Source organism: Dromaius novaehollandiae, chromosome 6 (assembly GCF_036370855.1).
Source record: "Dromaius novaehollandiae isolate bDroNov1 chromosome 6, bDroNov1.hap1, whole genome shotgun sequence".
In the NCBI taxonomy this organism is placed as follows: domain Eukaryota; kingdom Metazoa; phylum Chordata; class Aves; order Casuariiformes; family Dromaiidae; genus Dromaius; species Dromaius novaehollandiae.
Genome location: NC_088103.1, coordinates 15,411,168 through 15,431,020, shown reverse-complemented (window position 1 = coordinate 15,431,020; position 19,853 = coordinate 15,411,168). Strand labels below are relative to the sequence as shown.

The window sequence follows — 19,853 nt, the reverse complement described above, 5'->3', positions numbered from 1 at the left end:
TTACAGAAGGTTTCGATGCGTTGCCAGAAAGGTAAAGAAACAGGAGTCCTAAAAACAAGTTTCTGAAAGGATGTGTTTTTAGTATCAGTTAGACTGAGGAGTTCTTTGATTTACTTGAGGAAGCAAGTGAATACAGAGGGAGAGAGAGAGAGGGAGTTCTTTGAATTATCCTTTGATATGAATCATTTGGTATCTTATGAAGATATTTCTTCACATACTTCACTTTTTCCGCCTTTGTCAATCAGAGTTTGTTTAAGGACCTGAGAGAGGCTTGAGTTTGCATTGTATTTGCAAATGAGTGTATGATTGCCTTAGGGCCGTATCAGTTGTCCTGCCTAATTTGCATGTGTATTGGGTAGGCGTCTTCTGTGACAAAAGCCACGGTGTGTGGGATCATTCGGATTTTATACATTCCTTAGCTAAGGTGTGCAAGAAAGGTTAAGTATGGAGGAAACCTTCCTGTGTACAGCTCTGACCTGTTGTACTCGCTAATGATACCCTGGGTAGTCGCCCAGACCTTGCATGAGGATCTATGAGGCCAGTACGCTGGTAGGAAGTAAATTTGGTTTCTCTGACACAATTCAATGAAATACAAGCAATCTCTTAGGAAAAAAATTGCCCAGCGTAGCTACAGGTCAAGATTTTCACTAACAAGTGATTTTCTAACCCTTGTAATTACCAAGACAAGCTCACTTGCGTAGTGATGAGTTGAGACCTTACCTGAATCTGGAGCTAACTTGAAACTCTGGGTGAGACGGGAGAGGATCTCCTTCAAGCAGAAGCATCACCATAGCTTCTTGTTGCCACTGCAGGTTTTCTGAGGGAAAAAGATTTATCTTTTTGCCCTCCCAACCACACTGTGGGAGGAGGGGAAGCAAAACAGAAAGAGCAAGAGCCAAGCTTGTGACACTGCACCAGAAATCTCAATTGTGCTAATCTAGTTTTGGGGAGAAAACAAATGTCAAAGGATGTGCTCAGTTTATTGCTTGGATATCAGCACCATATGTGTGTGCAGTTAGAGTATGTGAATATCTGAATGCTTGTGCTGTGGCTTTTGTCTTTCTGTAGCACCTAGCTGTATTGAAGGAACTTGGGAATCATTGGGCTGGTGCTGCATGTGAAGTGTTGGAGACCATTCCTTCCCCCACAGCGTCTAAGAAGGCATGACAAAGGGGTGTAAAAATAAAGGATGAACGAGGGAGAACAAAGCAAATATTAGAACTGTTTAGAAGGAAGTAATTAAGCATGTTTAATGTTTCAAATGAAGGTTTTACTTGAAAAAAAAATCAGCCCTGGCTCTTGCGGCTCTTGCACACCTTCTCTTGTGCATATTCATTCATTCATTCATTCATTCATTCTCTCTCTCTCTCTCTCTCTCTCCCCCTCCCCCCCCCCCGTCCCCCTTTGTTTTTAGGGCAGAGATGGGGAATGCATGTTAAAGTAAAACTTAGGAAAGTAGTACTTTCCTACTTGAAATATAAGAATTTTTTTTGAGTTACAATTTCAACCTTTTATAGAATTTTAAAGATAAACAATACATGTGGAGAAAAAAAAGAGTCGTATTTTACCATTTAAGATAAAACCATATTTATTTCCGTTCTAGTGCATGTTGATACATGCATTTACAAAGTCCTAGTAAGCAAAATAAATGTCAAATCTTCTTGGTACTGGTTTTTGGTTGGCAGTTTGTCATGGGTATCATGATAGAAGCATTAGAAGGGATTTGAAGGATGATGAGATCTTGGTTTTATTTTTACAAAATACGTGTGTCATACATTTATATGCAGACGAGAAAAATCTGCTGTGTGACAAAAGGATAAAATTGTCTTGGTGCTTTCTGTTTCAAAGAGATGTTTGATGATTTACCATATTTACTGCAGTGTATTGTTTCAGCTAATACCATACCTACTTTTAAGAGGTATAAAGTCCTTTCAAATTTCTTTACAATGCTTATGGTCAGCCTTGCATGAAAAGGCCATTTGTTCTTCCCATATTAAAGCTTGTGCTTTCATGTAGTTCTGAGAATTTCCTATTACTGTAAATTAATTTCACTTCATTAAGTGGTTGGGTCACGGGCAAAGGAATAATAGCATTCGGAGACACAGGAGATTACTGGTTTGAATAATGGTAAATTGGCACCCACCCGCTTGCTCCTTACTACGGGGAAGAAGCTGCTGGCTGTCAGAGCCATTTCATTAATCATAAAAGCCTATGAATGTGAACTTTTAAGATAGACAGGGTAAAATTATTATCAACACTAACAATATTTTACAGTGTGGAACAACGGCTGCTAGTCCCCATGGGAGATGGGGACACGGCGGTAAGGATCCAGCTCCTGCGTTACACGGTTGTCACTTCGGGTCACTTGCAGTTATTCGGTGTCGTCCCTTCAGCGCTACCGCGCTGTGCGCATGGGGCTTCACCGCGAGGAGAGGGATTCAAGGCAGGCAGAGTTTATTGCTTAGATATTAATTTGTCCTCTGCCAAGATACTGCCGTCGCAGTCGTTTTCTCCCAGAGGAAAGAATGATAAGGTCTAATGAAAACATTTTAATGAAAACAGATGACTGGTGTTCATCTCATACTCTTTCTTCTAGGCCTGGCCCGATTCCTACTGAAAACAACAGAAAAGACTCCTCCTAATTTTGGTGGGCTTCTGCTCAAAACCAAAGAAACCTCGTTTGTGCAGGATCCACCTTCGGGGCTCCCTGCCCTCCCCAGCCCTCCCCATTGCCCCGTCTCCAACTCGCTGCTTAAAAACCAGGAGGAAGTTTCAATGGCTGCTTTTTTCCGGTGCCGCCCTCCCTGAGCACGTGTCCTCGGCTCGGAGGCGCGCGGGGCTGAGGAGCAGGAGAGCGGCGGACCGGGGAAGGTGCGTGTCCGTGACGGGGCTCCCGGGAGCCCGCGGGGGGTGGTGGCACGCGTGGCGCCGCTGTCCCCCGCCTTGCTGTGCAGCCCCGTGGGGCACGGTGTGCGTGCCCTCCGCGTACCCGCGCAGAAGGAGCGCCGCTGCTGTGCTCCTAGCTTCTCCTTGTACCACGTTTGTCAGGAGATCGTTCTGCTTCTCAGTGAGAGCAGCTTATTGTAAAGATTAATCAGTAATTTACTATGCTTTCTATCTTATCCCTGCCATATATGATCTATATCTCGTAACTTAGAGCATCATAATTGCTTAGATAAAGGCCTCGTCTGCAAATATTTGCATATGTAAATGCCAAAGGGTGATTTGTATGAGTCTGCTTAGCAATACATTTTAAATCCTGTGCATTTAAAAAGTAGAGTACTGGCAATTTGAACCCCTTTTTGACTTGCTGTCACTTTGCTTAAAACATTGAAGGAACCTGGCTTTTGCGTCAGACTGATGTTGCTAAGTCTTTTTTTCCAAGGCCCCTCATCTTCTGTGGTAATAGTTCCAACCGTGCTAACATCGAGACATCTCAGTTTATTTCAGTTATTACCACAGTTATTCAACTGAGGCAGGTTTTGAGCCTTCCCCGGCAGCAGGATGGAGGAGAAGAGCTTAGGGCTGCTTTGCACAGGTGGGCGCTTCCCCGGCTGCACGGGCAGGGAGCTCAGGAACAGGGCTTGAGAAGCAGTACATTCGGCAATTAATCATCGGTTATTAAATGCAAGGGAAAGTTCAAGTTGTGTAAATTAATTATACTTGTAGTCACAGAGAAAGATTCAGGCCCTTGCGAAGCCTGAAAAAGCTGTGTGACATCCTAGTTGTTTTTAAGTTACATGAATAAACTCTTCAAAATCCATCCTGGAGGTTATATTTTTCTGGTTGCTCTTAATCCATCATGGGTTGTAGTAGTAGAAGTTCAAATGGGAGGAGTGCAAGAATGCCAGGTGGGTTTTGTTTTGTTTTGTTGTTGTTGTTGTTGTTGTTGTTGTTGTTTGTTTTTTAAGCAAGGATAATTTTTCTGATGGATTTTTGGCAGTTGCCTAGGCTGGCAGCTGTACCTTGTGGTATTTGGTGTCTGGGGGGATATGTATGCACACATGCATAGCTTTGACACAAATAAAACTAGGTTTCTGCAGTTCCATTGCACTAGAACTGAGGGCTGTAAAGGGTGTTCGTTCCTACGTACTGAGGCCAAAGAAAAAAACACATCCTCTCCATTTCATAACTAGATGGGCAGATGAAAGGGGTGGAAAATTGCCTTGCAGGCTGACCTTGTTGGCTGCTGAAACCTGGCTGAGACTTGTTTGGCATGCTTGCTTCTCACAGCACGCCTCAGCGGCGTAAGGAGGGTCGGAGTCACCGGGGTGGAGGAGGCAGGGGCGAGCCGGCGGGGCCTGGCACGGCCCCCAGCCCGCGCGCAGGGCAGGCGCTCGGAGCAGGAAGGCTTGCAGATGGGGAAAAAAGGCCTTGGAGCAACCAAAGCTGAGGAAGAAGGCTGGAGTTGGAAATTAAAGTCTTTAGTATACCTTATGAAGCCACCCCCCAGTGCTGTGTGGTACAGGGAGGGAAGAAATGTTTACGTTGGTAGAGTTTTATATACAGCTAGCGACAAGTGTTCCCCGACTCAGTCTGGAGTGGAGGAAGCAGCTGGGGAGCGTGTCAGAATCTGGACTGGTGGGATCCTTGCCATTAATTTGGGAAATAAATCTTTATCTGAAAAAAATAGCATGGACTGCCTACGGTGAAGCAAACGAGAGGTAGTAGGCTGCAGTCTTTTCACTCGCCTGGTAGTTTTTCTGTTTTAGTCATGCAGCACAGACAGGTGAGTAACGTAAGAGCCTTGTGCTTGTCGCGAGGGGCAGGGAGAAGTCGGCTGGCAGACAGACAGCTTTTACAGAGGAGTGCTGAATAGACCTAATGAAAAGCAACGGCGGACAATCAGGGGTTCGGGAAGGCGAGGTGTGAGCGTGGCGGGCAGGCTGCTGCGAGAGGCAATTTGCACAGAGCGTGGCCATGTGGTCTCTCATTTGACACAGTTAAGTGAAGTGGAAAGAGGTGCTTTCAAAGGCAAGGCTCAAGTAAAGCTCGAGGGGGAAATGGCTTCTTGCCTCTTGTCTGGAAGTTTTTCCCTGAGCAGGAGAAGCATCTTTCTCCCAGAAGTGGGCAGGTGATTACAGAAGGGCGTGCATATCCAAACCATGTCAGAAGAGCCGTCCTCCTCTGCTTTCTCACTCCAAACGGTTTCGGTGCCTCACCTCTGGGCCCACTTCGGGAGGCGCGTGCCTGGCCAGCCAGCCGCGGTTTGCATTCCCGGCAGGAGGAGAACCGGGGCTGTTCCCCAGGACTGCTCCTTGCGTTCGTAGCGCAGGCCCCGTGTAAGCTGGTGCTATTCTGACCTAGCATTTTGCCGCAGAAGGGAGCCATTACATGACGTACAGGCCAGAAGAGAATCAAACTGCGTAGTCTAATGCTATGTATTGATTTCCAAGTAAGTGTCTAATTTGACCAATAAATACTACTTAGGTATAGCCAAACTTAAAATCGATGGCCAAAACGTACACAGACAATTTTTGCTTGTTAGTGTAGCTGCAGGGACGGATCTGTTGTTAGTGCTGGGTGACACAGGTCCCGGCAGCAGCTGCAAGCGTGACTTGCCGGGGCAAAGCTCTCCGAGACACGCGCGTTGGGCTGCAGCTCCCCCAGGCTGTTCCAAGTCCTAGGTACCTAGGTCATAGGTCCTTTATTGCTACCTATTTTCATTTACTACTGTAGTAGCTGGCCATACTAAATGATTTTAACTATTGCTCATGGAAGTAGGTAAGAACCGGAGGGAAAATGGGCAATGTCACGAAGCGATATTAAGTAAGCTGCTCTCATTGAACGTGTGCCGTACCTGCCGTGGACTGGAGGAGAGGTGCGGAGGAGAGTTGTGCACCGCGTCCTGTGCTTGCAGTTGGTGTCGGTGTGCGGCCGCCGTCGGAGAGCTTGGCACAGCAAGCTGTCCCAGGGCCTGGCTGCTTTTTGCATTGCCACATATTGTTTTCTAGCAAGCTGTCAGTATAAATGACACAGACTTCAGCTTCTTTGGTCAACACCAGAAGCACTAATCCTGACAGATTCTGCCTCTACCCTTCTCTCCCTTCATTTTGTATTTAGTCCATGTTGGTGGTTGTATAACTCTGTCGCTACTGATAAATGGAGTTTAAGAAGATATTTAGTTGTTCTGACCTGTGCTGTTGCTGTACCTATGCAGAAGATTTTGAAGAAACCCTGCTGATGTGTTTGTTTCTCTTTTCCTTTCTTTTCTGGGATGAGTTTCTTCAAGTAGTAGCGATTGCTGAGAGAGGGGGTTCAGCAGCAGGTTGCTCGTGCCCAGGGGTGGTTCTGATTGTAAGACCCAGCATCACCTGCTGGATGAGAGGCTGCTTGAGGAAATTTGTTCTTTATTCCAGGTGTGTGATTACACTGCCGCACAAGAGATACCCCAGCATGTCCGAAGCCAAAGTGCCAGTTTGGGAATAGGGAGAACCATGAAGCGGTGGGATGCCAGCACCTGTGTGTCCTGCCCGTGCCGCAGAGGCCGAGGCTGAACGCTCCTCGCTGGGCTCCTCCTCTGAGTGGAGCAAGAGCTGCAGGGATATAGCTGGGTATATTATTGTCATTTGTAACTTGTGAGAATTTTTATTAAAGGTAAAGCCTTGAGGTAAAGCTGAGATTAATGCCCTGTGCAGTCTACGGGGAGCATCCTTGGTTTAGTGACTATCGTTAAAAAAGTTGAAATAGAAAATGAGTTGGAAAAAGGGAATAGCTATACGTGCACATCTGCCTGTGTGTATTTTATTTAAATAAACATTTATGACATTTTATTTCTTTGTATTTATATATTATACTCATATTATTTATATTCTTATATATATTATTTCTATTTGAAATTTGCATTTTATGTGCATGTGTGTGTATATATATATATAAGCATCTATATATAATTTGGAGTTAGTTGTTATTGTACGTCAAACTTGAGAAAATTTGTTCATCATTTTCCAAGACATTTATGATAAATCCAGGAACCAGTTCTTCTGAGTCTCAGTCTAGTATCATAACAACACAGCTCTAAAATATCCTTTATGCTTGGGCCTGAATGTTTTTAAGGCCATTAGCAGCAGTCTTTATCTGTGAGATTACAGCCTACCCTTTCTTGCCTTCCGATTTCCTTATCCGGTTTGGTTGTACGTACCCATCCCGAGATCTGTGTGCCTGTGCGTAGCTGTGAGGATACATCCACACAAAGGCTTGCACACACACAGACACACGTGCGCGTCTGCCCGGGGAAGGACAGGGTAATTCTGGGTTGTGCCCAGGCAATTTTGGTTGGCTTCAGATTCGTAAAGGAAGAGTGCTTGTGTCACCCCCCGGTGTTCACCTGAAGCCGGTCCAAGCGCAGGGTGGCTCGTAGCTGCCGGCGTGATGCAGTGGTGTATAACCGGCAAGCGCGGACTGGCAGCGGGGCTGCGGTAAGCTGAGGGCTTGGGTTTCGGTTTGAATGCTGTAATAGAGAAAGCCATAAAAGGCAGGGATTTACAAGCGTAGCCAAGAGTATCTTCAAAGTACTCTTTAAAAAGTGATATCAAATTCGTTGATTGTCCAAATGTGTTGGACTGCAGGCTTCTAAAATGTTAGCAGAATATCCCCAAATACGTATCTTGTCTTTTCCCCTTTTTGGGACAGAAAGCAGCAGATTGGCACGTTCTTTGCTGTGATACGCACCCTTTGGATGCTCCTGAGGGCAAGAAGGGATCCAGACTTCTGTGACAAGGTTTGCTTTTGAAAGCATGAACAAGGGTGAGTGAGCTGAGCTCCTTGCTCCATCACAGATGTTGGGTGTGACATTTGTCACGCACTTGATCTCTTTGCCATAATTTCCCACTTTGAAAAAGGGTATAATAATACCACATCATCATCATTATTATTATTATTATCTCTTCTCTTCTCTGTTATACTGAAAACTGTTTTTAGATCTTGCTGTGGAGCTCACCAGTTTGGAACTGATAGTAACCAGATTTGAAAACCGTGTGTAACAGAAGGTCTTTTTTTCCAGAACTCCATGTCACACCTATTTTCATCAAGGTGAAAATAGCGCTGTACAGCTGTGAAACGTCTGTCTGTGCCTAAGATTTGTTTGCTAATTTTTGATGTGAATTTATATTTGTAATAGATACTTCTGTAGGGATCTGCTGACTCAGTTACTTTAAGCAACCACAAAGACTACCTGTCTCTTAATATTAGCTTCTAAATATATCAGTTTTGGAGAATTTAAAGCAGTTTTTAAGAGACAGAAGACTCTGAGGATGAAATCCTGTCCCCTTCCATTTGAATGGGACTAATATTCCTCCCATGTCACATTATTAGTTCCTGGATCATATGGTTTCCATGAAATATCACCTTTCTCTCTTTTTTTTTTTTTTTTTTTTGGCCAAGTTGTTCAGAGCTGAAGTAATTAGTCTTCTTTTCTCAGCCCTAAATTCAGAACATAGCAACTCAGCTACCAAATAGCAGACTTTGAAAAAAAGCTTTCTCTTCTCTGAAAGTCAAGCTTTAATAAATAATAAAGATCATGTTAGACAGTCCTTATTGGAATAGTAAAAGCTTGCTGCTTTTTGTACTTATTGCTTTAAAAAATTAAAACACCTTAATCTTTTAAAAACAATTTGCGTTTGGAAAAAGGAATTGCATTGCAGGTGACAAGTTGCTTGCCAAGTTCCAGGAGGTGCAATTTGGGACGTCTGAGATATTAAACCTCAAATGTCTGAGCTCCTAATAGAAATGTGAACTCAGCATTAACTCCTGCAGTGCTGCTGCAGTATGTGATGGATTAAGTGTATGTTTTGTGTCTTTATCCTGAAACTCAGGAGTCTTCAGGACTGTTGCTTGGTCTCCATACTCTCTCAGGGGTGCAAGATTGAGAAGTGAACTCCCAGCTTACTTATTCCTGTCCCCTGAGATCAGAGGCTGCCATATAATTGCTTTCCTAAACTGATTATGCATCATCTTGAAATCAAACTGGATGTGTTTTGGCCTCCGCTACTATTGTGAAATGAGTTCAGGATCTCACGATAACAGTTAGAAACCTTTGCGTTCTCAGCCAAAATATGCTCACAACCTGCCTGTATTCATTCTTCTTGGTGGCAGGATTGCCGCCTAGGTTAAGCAGTTGAGCTCCTCTTTGGTGTTTATCCTCCCGAGCTACTCACTAGAGATCAAGCAGGTTCTCTTCCGGTTCTTCTGCCACTAAACTCACAATCCAGTCTTGGGCTCTGCTCTCACCCCCGTAGTGGCTATAGAAGTCTCTCTCTGGTGGAATTAATACTTTCTTACTCTATGGACAATGTTTCAGCTGATACATCTTGGGTTCAAGTTCATGGTTGCACAAATAGGTAGATCACAGACAATAAACCTCTAACAAACCTCTGGTGGTTTTCAAACTGATGAAGCCTCAAATAGTAGCAATTATTTTTGTTGTTCTCTGCCCGCGTGACCTTATTCTTCATACTAGTGTATTTCACCATAATTATGTTAATCTAGTTTTGGAAGTCGTCATCTTTTTAGATGTTCTTTAAATATGTCTGTATTTACCCCACTTCTTAGTTTTCTGTCAAAGTAAATTTCTTTAACAGTATTTTTTGGGGTCATTAATGGTAATATTAAAATAAGCAATTAAAGCTCTCAGCTTCAAAAGGAGCAAATACTGACATAATAGGATAGCTGAAAAGCTCAAAATCTGAGGATGGCAGAGGAAATTTGGAATTTCTTTAAGGTTCTCCATTTTGAAGCTAGGAATCTGAGCTGGACTTACCTTTGCTTAGCTCATGCTATTCAACAAAATCCATCATTATTAATAGTTTTTTTCTTTGGCCTTGTCTGACAATTTAAAATTTGTCAAATGCACACAACCCCTGCAGAATTTAATAGGTAAGATGCATTTGTTTATATTCAGCTCTGCCTGTAGGGCCACTAGCTGATTCTTGCACTATCCCAGGAAATCTTGCTTTCCTTTCCTAAACATCTCCCACATTACATGGATTCAGTCTGTTTTGCCATGATGTCCCTGTTTATTTTTTGGTTGTCTATGATACTGCACTAAAGACCATTCCATTTCTTACGGTAATGCCTTCATATTTCTGTTCTTCTTATTGCTAGTTTTACATGTTGCACTGGCCTCTCACTTTAGGCATAGCCATTAGTGTATCTTCATTAACACAGTTTTCACTCTGGCAAATTAAAAGCGGTTTTAGAGACTGTGAGCCCTCTCAGCTCTTTCTCTAATTTTTAGTCTTCTCCTTCTAGTAGTTTCAGAGTTAGCCCCTCAAGGCCAGCACGGAAAGCCTTATCTGATAGACTTACCTGCAAAAGGTCCTTTTTAATGAGAATACTTTTCAGTGGTTACATTTACTGACTGTTTCTTTTTACCACCAGTCTTTTATCTCTCTGTTCATCTTCATTAGCTGCGTCCTACTTTCATTCGCACTGTGCCTCACTTACGTATAAAAATTCCCCAACTTTCTCCTGCAGTAAAATCCCAGTGACACCTGACCTGAAGTGAACAAAGATTTTTCTGATGCTTTCTTACTCCTTTTCTGCCTCAGGGCCAGGTTTCTCATCCTGGCGTGCTGACCCAGCGTACCCTCCCTTCTGTCCCCGCTCGGGGCTGACGGGCCGGTCAGTTCGTCACTCGTGTAATTCAGCGGTTCCTGCTATCGTGTGAATCTCCAGTCTCCTCAGGGGGCTTTTTTTTTCCCCCCTTTCTCTGGTTTGTGATTATTTCCTCCCTCCCTCATCCCCTTTCCATGATTTAGTTGTTTGTGTTTCCTTCCCGTATATTGTCCCCGTCACCTGCAGATCCCAGCCCTCGGCTCTTTCCATTTGACGCTCCCCTGTGCTTGGGGGTGAGCGGGCTCTCTGCCTGCTTGCCCTACGTGGGGTTTCTGCCCCCCGGGCAGCTCCCTCCCTCCTTACCCAGCTCGTTCTCCTGCCGTATGTGATCCCTTCTCTATCTGGTCTTTGTAGTCACACGCTCCAAGTCTTTTTTTGCAGGTATTTACAGCTTGTGTCATGTCAAATTAATATTTTCTGCTCTTCCCTACGTGTCATCTTCAGAAATTTGTCTGAATTCCTCCTGTGTCTCCAGCTGCATCTCTAGTCCTTAATTCTTCTCTTCCAGGATTTCAGTGTCATGGATAAATATTTCCCATCAGGTAACCACTTAAGGATAGGTCTTTATTCAGTTTCTTCATCTAATAACACTTGTCACATTCTTTTCAGTCATGCTTGAAAACCAATGCAACCCAGATATGAAAATGGGGTCAGTTCAGGTGTCATCTTTTTTTTTCCTCCATCATTGCAATTAACACCCCCAAACTTCCCACAGCATTCCCAGTTTGTGCCTTCTGCTTTCTAGCTTTCCAAGACACCATCTTTTAAAAATTTTCCTTGAGTCAAACCTTTTGATCTCAGTTTTGCAGTTAACCTGCTCCCCAGCGTCAGTCGAAGATGCCCGCAGTGCAATCTCTCTGCCATGCGCGGCTTTGTCTTAGCCAGTATTTCGTGCGCCCAGGCAGAGTCTGCAGGCTGGCGACTTTGACCACACCACGCATCCTATGACCAAATCCATCAGCCAGTAAAGGACTTGGTTCCTGTTCCCTTCTCCCTGGATTTTTCTTCAATGAGAATGAATTTCACATCAATTCCTGTTCAGTATTTTGTTCTATTTTTTAGTCTTTTATTAATGACAGTCCTATCTGATTATTTAGCAGTTTATTTCTATTCTTTGAGTAATCTATTTGCATGAAATACCTATCTGCTACCTCTTTCTAAAGTTAATTTTCTTGAAAGACTGAGTGAAGGAAGAGCTATTAGAAATATTTGGGGGAATTTTTAAGTCTCTATTATCCATCAGTGATATGGTTCTTATGTCTGTGTACATATGCAGAGAAGAATAAATAAATGTGCTTTAAAAGTTGCTTAAAAAAAAGAAAAGGGCAAAGCAGTAATCCTGTTATACAAGAAAAACAGCAGCATTTTATGCTAAGATTATGTAATCTGAATATAAATCCTTGTTTTTATTTGTCTTTGTGGATATTGTTCCAAGCTGCAGTCGTGTTGCAGGATGTGGAAGAAGAAAATTGTCTCATTTGGACTTCCAGCAAAGAGGCAGATGACTTTGCAGTGCTTTCACTTTGTCTTTAGGAAAAGGAAATAACATTTGTTGGATGCTTTCATATATTAGTCTGAAATCTGAATTCCCTTTCACGGAGTGCACATTGAAGCAAATTTATTTTTAGTCATACTTTGTCACAAACCAAAATTTTAAATTAAAAAGCATGTGTTCAATAATAGGGGCTGTTTTTCCTCTCTCTTTCTCTCTCTGGCCATAAGAAGCTTAAAACATAGACACAGGGTCTGCTGTATAAGTCATTCTGCATAAACGGTATGCGATATAGTGTACTTCTCTTTTTGGTCAGTGAGGAATGGGAAGCTTTCATTAGCCGTGAGGGAAACCTCCCTTTTGAATCCTCCCATATTTTGATGGGATAATAGAAATCAGTGCTAAGGATGATGTATCCTAAGTCAAACAAGTGCAGATTTTTAAATTAAAAACCTGTTAGTTTCACATTTTTCTTCCTTTCAACTTATATGGAAGCTCTGAAACATGGAATTTTTAACACAAATCTATGTTTTGTCTAAATTCTTCTTCAGAAACAATGGGCACAAGATTACCGTAGTCACAAAAGCTAAAAAGGATCCTATTTCAGGACCAGCACCCAGGAACGCTCCGTCGTGAGTGCTGGGTTCCCGGCAGTCACAAGATGAGCGGCTGCTCCAGACAGTGGAGAAACATTCGTTCTCCAAACCCCGTTTGTCTCCACCTTTGCAAACACTAGGTGAGCTCATGTTCGTTAGATGAAGTGGAAATTGTATCAAAAGACGGAATATAAATTTTTAAATTAACTTTGCGGTACTTTCCTGAATAATCGCTTGCGAGCACTTAGGAGAAGCATGGTTTTCAGTCCAGTCTGCTCATGCCCTGTTGCTGTGATATCCTCCTGCAAGATAAAGGAAGGCAAATACTCTTTCCTCTTGGCAGACCTGATCGGGAAGAGTCTTCTGCTTTGAGATGGTGAAGGTGATCTGCCTGTGGCACTGTGTGTGCATGTAAAAAGCATGATGACTGACAAGCAGGTCCTCAGATCTGTGAGGATTTTACTTTATTTATGTATGCATTTTGCAGTTTAAAGTAAGAGTGCTGTAGGCAGAAAAGGATTGGTTCGAAAGTGATTATGTTTGAGGTGGGGCGAGGCTAGTGTCATCTTCTTTCCTTAAAAAACACACAGCGTTTTTAAGGAATGTAAGAGAAGAGATTGCATGTATCCACATAGATGAAAAGGTGGGTCGTGGGCAGGGTAAACTTTCATGTGGCTGTATCTTTCCAAATTCGTAGAGATTAAAAAAAAAAAAAAAGCCAACCCTCCCCCCCCCCCAAGCCCTGTGTAGAATAACAGCCTTGTAGTTTGATTGGCAATTTTGTGCTAGAAACTATGAATCAGTATTAAACCCAAAAGTTCAAGAAGAATCAAAGTGGCCTCTTGTCCCTATAGTTGGTCCTTCCAGCGCAGAGTTTGTGCCGTGGTGCAGGACTGGGGGCGCTTTCAGCTGCCGTGGTGGCACAATGCAGCACGCTTCCTTTAGAAGAGGGAATTAGGAAGGTGTATGTTGGTTTTGTTCTCTGTTTTGTGTTGTTTGTGCGTTAGAAAATGTTTCTTTAGTGATGCAGTTGCCATTGCAGCAGTCTGCTGGGTCTGTCCCTACAAAAAGAACGAAAGCCCATAAAACTTTTTGCGCAACCTCCATAAAATTATACTGGACTTCTGGTGCAACGTGCAGTTGGAGTTTTTCTGTCGAGCCGAGCTGCGAGGGCGCAACGTATGGGGCTGGTGGTGTCTGTGAAACCGCAGAGCGGTCGTCCGTGCTGCAACCAGCTCTGCTCACTGAGGGCCTGGGCCCAGCCAGCCCTTCTTCAGCCTCCACACCTAGTCCAGCCCACGGAGCCCCTGCAAACAAGCAGAAGACATGAACTTCTTCAGTGTCGCGGGTGACTCTTCCATTCGTGGCAGGGACCCCTTTCCCTCCCTGCCACCCAGGTGCTGGCCAGCTCTCACAGACTGTGCTTTCCTTCGTCCCCTGCAGTTTGGCTGCTTTTCTGTGTCTCAACAAAGCAGTAAAGTTTGCCTCCAGAAAGGTGAGACGTCCCTTTGGAGCACAGATGTACAAACCTGTTATCTTCAAAAGAAATGTGATATCTAAGTGAGCAAAATTTAATCATTCTTTTCAAAGATTTCATTGGGTCTTCAAAGTCAATTCGGTGTGTGAGTTTGGTAAAATTTTCAGGGCAAGATTTCTGAGAGGTTATGTTCTTTAGTTAACATTAGATTTATGTCTTTACAGAAATGTCGCTTCTTGACAGCTGGGCAATTATCCGGTGTCACCGCTGTGCCGCGTAGTTAGATGGTCACCAGTTAGCACGTTTATAAATACTATGTGACATTTGAGCTTTGCTGAGTAGATGGATCCTGAACGCTTCTGGAAGGACTCCATAGGCAGGAGTTTACTTCTGCGTGTCGTTCCAGGGAGTGCATGTTAAAGGCAACAGAAGGGGAATAAAATAAAAATTACTTATAAAATGTGAATCAGATTAAATAGAAATCCTGAGGTATTATGTTTAAATGCTTATGGCTAGAATAGTTGGCAGCGTTGCGTGTATTTCAGTGGTTCCTGCGGAGCGCTGCAGCCCACAGGAGGTGGTGAGCGGGAGGTGGTGCAGTGCACGCGTCCTCGGCTCCCCCTCCCTTGCCCTGTTCTTCGTCTTACGTGTTCCTCGTGAGTAAGGTTACAATTTTTTAGGTAGGTTTTCTCGAAGGTAGTTTTCTTTCTGTTTGTACATGACCTAGCATAAAAGAAAAACAGTGCAGTAGGAATATTAAAAATATATTATTAGACTACTTCGGTTTGGGTTGTTATCTGGTCCTAGTGCATAAAATGTCATGCCTGCTCCCTAATTAGCATTCATCAGCTGCAGGAGGAGGGCCTGCTACGAGCTGGCAAGGCCTTGGGTCGTATTTGCTCCGGTTTGTTTGAAATGTCTTATTAGCAGCTGGAAATGAGCTCTGTTTTTGTTGGTATTTGGGGATTTGTTCTGCGATGTATTTTCCCTTTTTCTTTTCCTTCTTTTTTCGTGTTGAGTTATTTAGCTTATGGGGGAGCAGAGCTAAAGGTCAGGAGAGGGCCCTCGTCGTAACCTTTGCGCCAGCGCGGATCTCAGCCTCGCAGAGTTTGCAGGGAGCCGAGCGCATATCGTGTTTCTGCTTCGCTCGTGGCTTCTGCGAGGTCAGCGCGTGCCGAACCGCTGAGCTGGCTGCCGCCGTTGCGAGCGGAGGGGGGGCGACTGCGTCACGGGCGCAGCGCGGTGATGGCTGCGAGGTAGGTGCTCGGCGTTGGGGCTGAGCCGATGAGATGTTGGAAAAACTTTTTTTTAATCCATGTACTACTAATGGTTAGATTATCAAATAAGCCCTAGAAACAGTATCAGTTTGCAGTATTTTTCACTCCATTATAAATACTGTAAGGAGATGACCCAAGGCTGACATTTGCTTTTGAGTTATTAGAAATACTTTATTTATTGCAACTAGTAAGAGTAATTTTATTAATTTATTTTTAATCTATAAAACATTAGAGGAGTTGCGCTCCTCTGGAGATGCGGAACTGACAGGTGTTTATTTAAGATGCGAGGGAAAGAAAGGGTCTAACAAATTACAACAATCTCAGTAACCGGTGCACAGAAACTGTTCTGTGAAGTTTTATTACCTGTGCAAGTCTCTGCTGGACATGAGCTGCACTATTTTAGTTGAAGGGGTTTCTAAATATACATCAAGTATATAGGCGATATGGACTGAACCCATCTGCTCTACCAGAATTGCCTTTTCCATATCTTCTGTCTTAACTTATTTGTATCCCAGGCGTACACAAGGCTTCTCAGATAAACAGGTGCACTTTGATAGTACCCAATTAATTCCTGTCAGAGGTGTTGCGGTGAAAACTCCGTCTATAGCTCTTCTTTGGAAACTAAGCCGGTTCCCTAATTCCTATTACGTTTTCCTGGCCATTTAAATCCAGAATAAAGCCATTTTTTAAAATACAAAAGTCTATTTCCTGCTGATGAAAGTAAGCAGTTGTAGGTTTGGCTGAGGCCTACGAAATGCTATAAAAAAGATAGTGAATTTTTTTCCCCATTGCTGTTTTACTATGATAGATTTCAAAACAGCCTTGAAGCATTTTCCTTATGCCTTTGGGGCAAGGCAGAAGAGAGCAGTTTGGTTGTTTCCGACAGGGCGGGAAGGGGGAGCGGTGCTCCTGGCGGCCGCTCACGGCGGGGGGAGATCAGCCCCCGGCGAGCTTCGCGGGCGGCCGTCCGTCCCTCCCAGAGCGCCTGCAAGGAGCGGCGTCTCGCCGCGATTGCTTCCCCAAGCCCTTCTTCGCTTAGCCTTTCACCGTGAATAGCAAGCAAAGGAAAAAAATTAGAAGGGAGCGTCTGTCCCATTCCGGCTGGTTGCTTTGGAAATACGGAGAAGGAAGAGAAGACAAATGGGCTCCGAAGAGCTGCTGGTCTGCGGCATTTGCCTGTGATGCAGGTGCGGGTGCGGTGACAGGGCCCACGCGGCGCCGGCGGCCCCGTGCAGGCAGGGGGCTGCAGGGAAGCGTCGCGATCCCGCTCTGCCCTTGGCCCTGTCTTTGTCTTGGGGTGCGGGGAGAAAGTCAGGAGGGGATGGTTCATGGGCTGTTTCATTTTTCTATGCAGAATCGTCGTCTTTCTGCATATAGTGGTATTTATTGCTCGCTCTCCTAACTACTTTTAATTCCGCAACTGCCATTAGATAAAATAATGAACCGCGTTACTTATTCATAAAAGCAATATACATATTTGTTCTCCTCAGGATTCCAGTAAAATAGTGTTGTCATGGATTATTGCCAGCAAATTATCTTTAGGTATACATTTAAAAGTAAACAAAACCATATACATGAAAATCTTTGATCATTTCTCACAAAGCATCTCATTCTTTCCTTTTGTCGTTGATTTGAAATCTTCATGCGGGGTCTGAAACCTTAATGCTCGTATTTTAATGTTCATTTCTCTTGCAAATGCTCGCTGCTGGGGAATTATGTGCTGTTTCCTGCATTCACTGCTCCCCTTCTCCCGGTCCGGCCTGCTTCTGATAATGCGATTTGTATGTTGACATTAATCGTGACGCACGTTAGCGCCTGATTCCTGCTCCAGCAGGTGGCAGAGCTTTTCCTCAGCCGCAGCAGTCGGCAGCGTTCCTGGCCCGCTTTCCTCATTGCAGGATGCATTTATGAAACAGGCTTTAACAGGTCCTTCAGGATCTTCTGTGGACGATTTTTTTGAAGGGATGCAAGATCTTGAACAGTTTGAATAATTAAAAACTAATTAAAAATGGGCGACCGTATTCTCCCAAAAGCTGATACTCTTTCCTGTGTAAAGAAGTAGAAACAGTGTAAATTGCAAACATACATAACTTCTTTCTTGTTCCAAGAATTGTGAACAGACCTGCCTGCAGCTCTCGCAGGCCCCCGAGCTCCGACTCTGCACGCAGCCTCCGGCAGCACGGCCCCTGCGCCCCGGTGCTGTCGGGAGGGCGAAACCTCAGAGTTGTCTCTTTCAGTAGTTCGTTTCAGGACATTTTCGGATTCTTTAGGACAGCAAGTCCGGAAACGTGGCACAAAATGTGAGAAACGGAGTATAGAAATTTCCCTGTCCTCTCAGCCTGTGTGAGGGTGCGGAGCGCTGCCGCGTGCCGCAGCTCTGAGTGGAGGGCGTTTCTGGAGTCGAAGCTGGCCAACCTCCCTCCCGCGAGGCCTCCAGCTGCGCCCCGGGCTGCTGGGGCACCGCGTCGCCGGCTGCCGTGGGAGGTGCCGCGTGGGCTCACGCTCCGGAGCTTCGCGGCCTGCGTGTAGGCACCTGGTTTTAAAACCTTGGCCCTGATATGTGAACCTGGAGGAATGAGTTAGGGTAGTTCATTTCAAATTCCCTGGCTCTTTTGGCTCCCCAGCTGTAACGTTTATTCATACTAATTGCTCATTGGCGCAGATAAATCTCGACGTGTAGCCAGTGCAATAACTCTGCACCTGAGCAGTACTTAGTTTTGCTTTGCTCATGTTGCCAGCACTTTGCTTTTCCTCTATATGTTACAGCACCTGGCTGTTTTGGCTTTCTGGGAAGTCAGAGGGGTGGGCAGGGAGATCTGCATGTTTTCCCCCTCACTTTCACTGCCATTACCTTTCCTAGTAGCTGCAATTCCTCAGTTAGGTGAACAGTTTAGTTTTCCTTCCAGCTTGAAAGAAACGCAAGGCAGACAATTACCAGGGGAGACAACTTGTCGCTGCAGGCCTGGGAGAGGATTATCATGTCAGAAGTGCTGTGTTTAGTGGTTCTCCTCTACCTTAACTCCAGGGATACTCCAATTTTCCATAGTGCTGTTTATGATGATGATGATGATAAATACTGTGTCCTGTCTGCGACAGTTTTTCTCTTTTGATTTGTTTTGCGGTTTCTCTTTGGGGGGTTTTGTCTCTTTAAAGGAATACTTTAAATTTCTTATCGTCTCTACTCACCTGTACAGGCAATGAGAAATAGATTGGGGTAGGTGCGTTGCCCACAGTTGTCTTAGGTTTGTACAGGATAGGCAAATGAATCATATTTTTAAACACAGTAACTTAGGCAAGTTATTAACATGTTTTTCAACACTGGATATAAACAAAGAGCTGTGTTAAAATGTTGGTGTTGACTACTTAGCCAGTTTTTCATTTCCTTTTTTTTAAAAAAAAAAATTGGGACCAGGTAGCTCCTCCGTTTGCCGGTGTTAGGGATGGATATCTTGTCATTTCGCTTCAGCTCTGAGAGTTGTGGGCGTTTATTCTAAACCAGCCATTTGTAGTCAGAGAGAAGGTGATTCATCCCATCTGAAGCTAAATAGCTGGGAAGCTTGTTATGCCGGTGTGGTCTGGAGGCAAAGCTGCTTGACGCTGTTTCTGCAGTCCGGGTCACCCCTTTGCACCCCCGTGCCTGCCCGTGAGGCTGCGCACAGGGAGCAGGGTGCTGAAATTATCCAGGTTGAAAAATAACAAGCGGAAGGATCTTTTTAATTTGTATTTGGTTTTTAAGCAAGTTCCCTTCAGTGATCCATGAGGCCATTTATAACATGGCTGTATGACTAGTTGTGTCTGTTCAGTAAGTGGAGTCATATTGTCACAGCAGATGGAAGTGGCTGGAGGCAGGAACGTAGAAAACCGGCTTTGTGCACTGAGCTGCCTCCTAAGATACGTGCCCCCAGACTCGCCAGTTTTATTAGGTGAGGTGAACGTGCAATAATTGTCTAACTGTGTGTGAAGTAGGACGTTACCAATATTATGACCATAGCATACACCTCTTCATTCTCCGTACCTCTTTATTAGCCTATAAAATATCTTGAAGTGAGTTTATTCATGTCAATCCCAGCAGACAGTTAGAAACTTGCATGTGTATTGCCCAAATCCTTCCATCGAGGTCCTCACTGCTAGTAGTGCTGGCTGTGCTCATGATCTTTTCCAGTTCTAACATCTTAGCAAAGCGTGAGGATTATACGTGTACTGATAAATACGCTGTCTGATGGGATGTGCTGTTTATTATAATATGCAGTAATCATCCAGGTCCATACCAGGAAGCCAGCAAAATGTCCATGCAAATCATAATGTTCTCCTGGGTGCTACGTAAGTCACAAGAGAGGATGACTCACATGATCTTCTCTTCAGTGGCTCGGAGTGGTATTTTCCTTTCAACAGGCTAA

The 19,853-nt window shown here is 44.3% G+C and overlaps 1 protein-coding gene across 4 annotated transcripts in view; it reads left to right on the top strand.

Moving 5' to 3' along the window:
• Positions 1–19,853, top strand: part of GRID1 (glutamate ionotropic receptor delta type subunit 1) — a 545,174-nt gene that overhangs the window by 397,164 nt on the left and 128,157 nt on the right. The gene's annotated exons all lie outside the window — the stretch shown is intronic.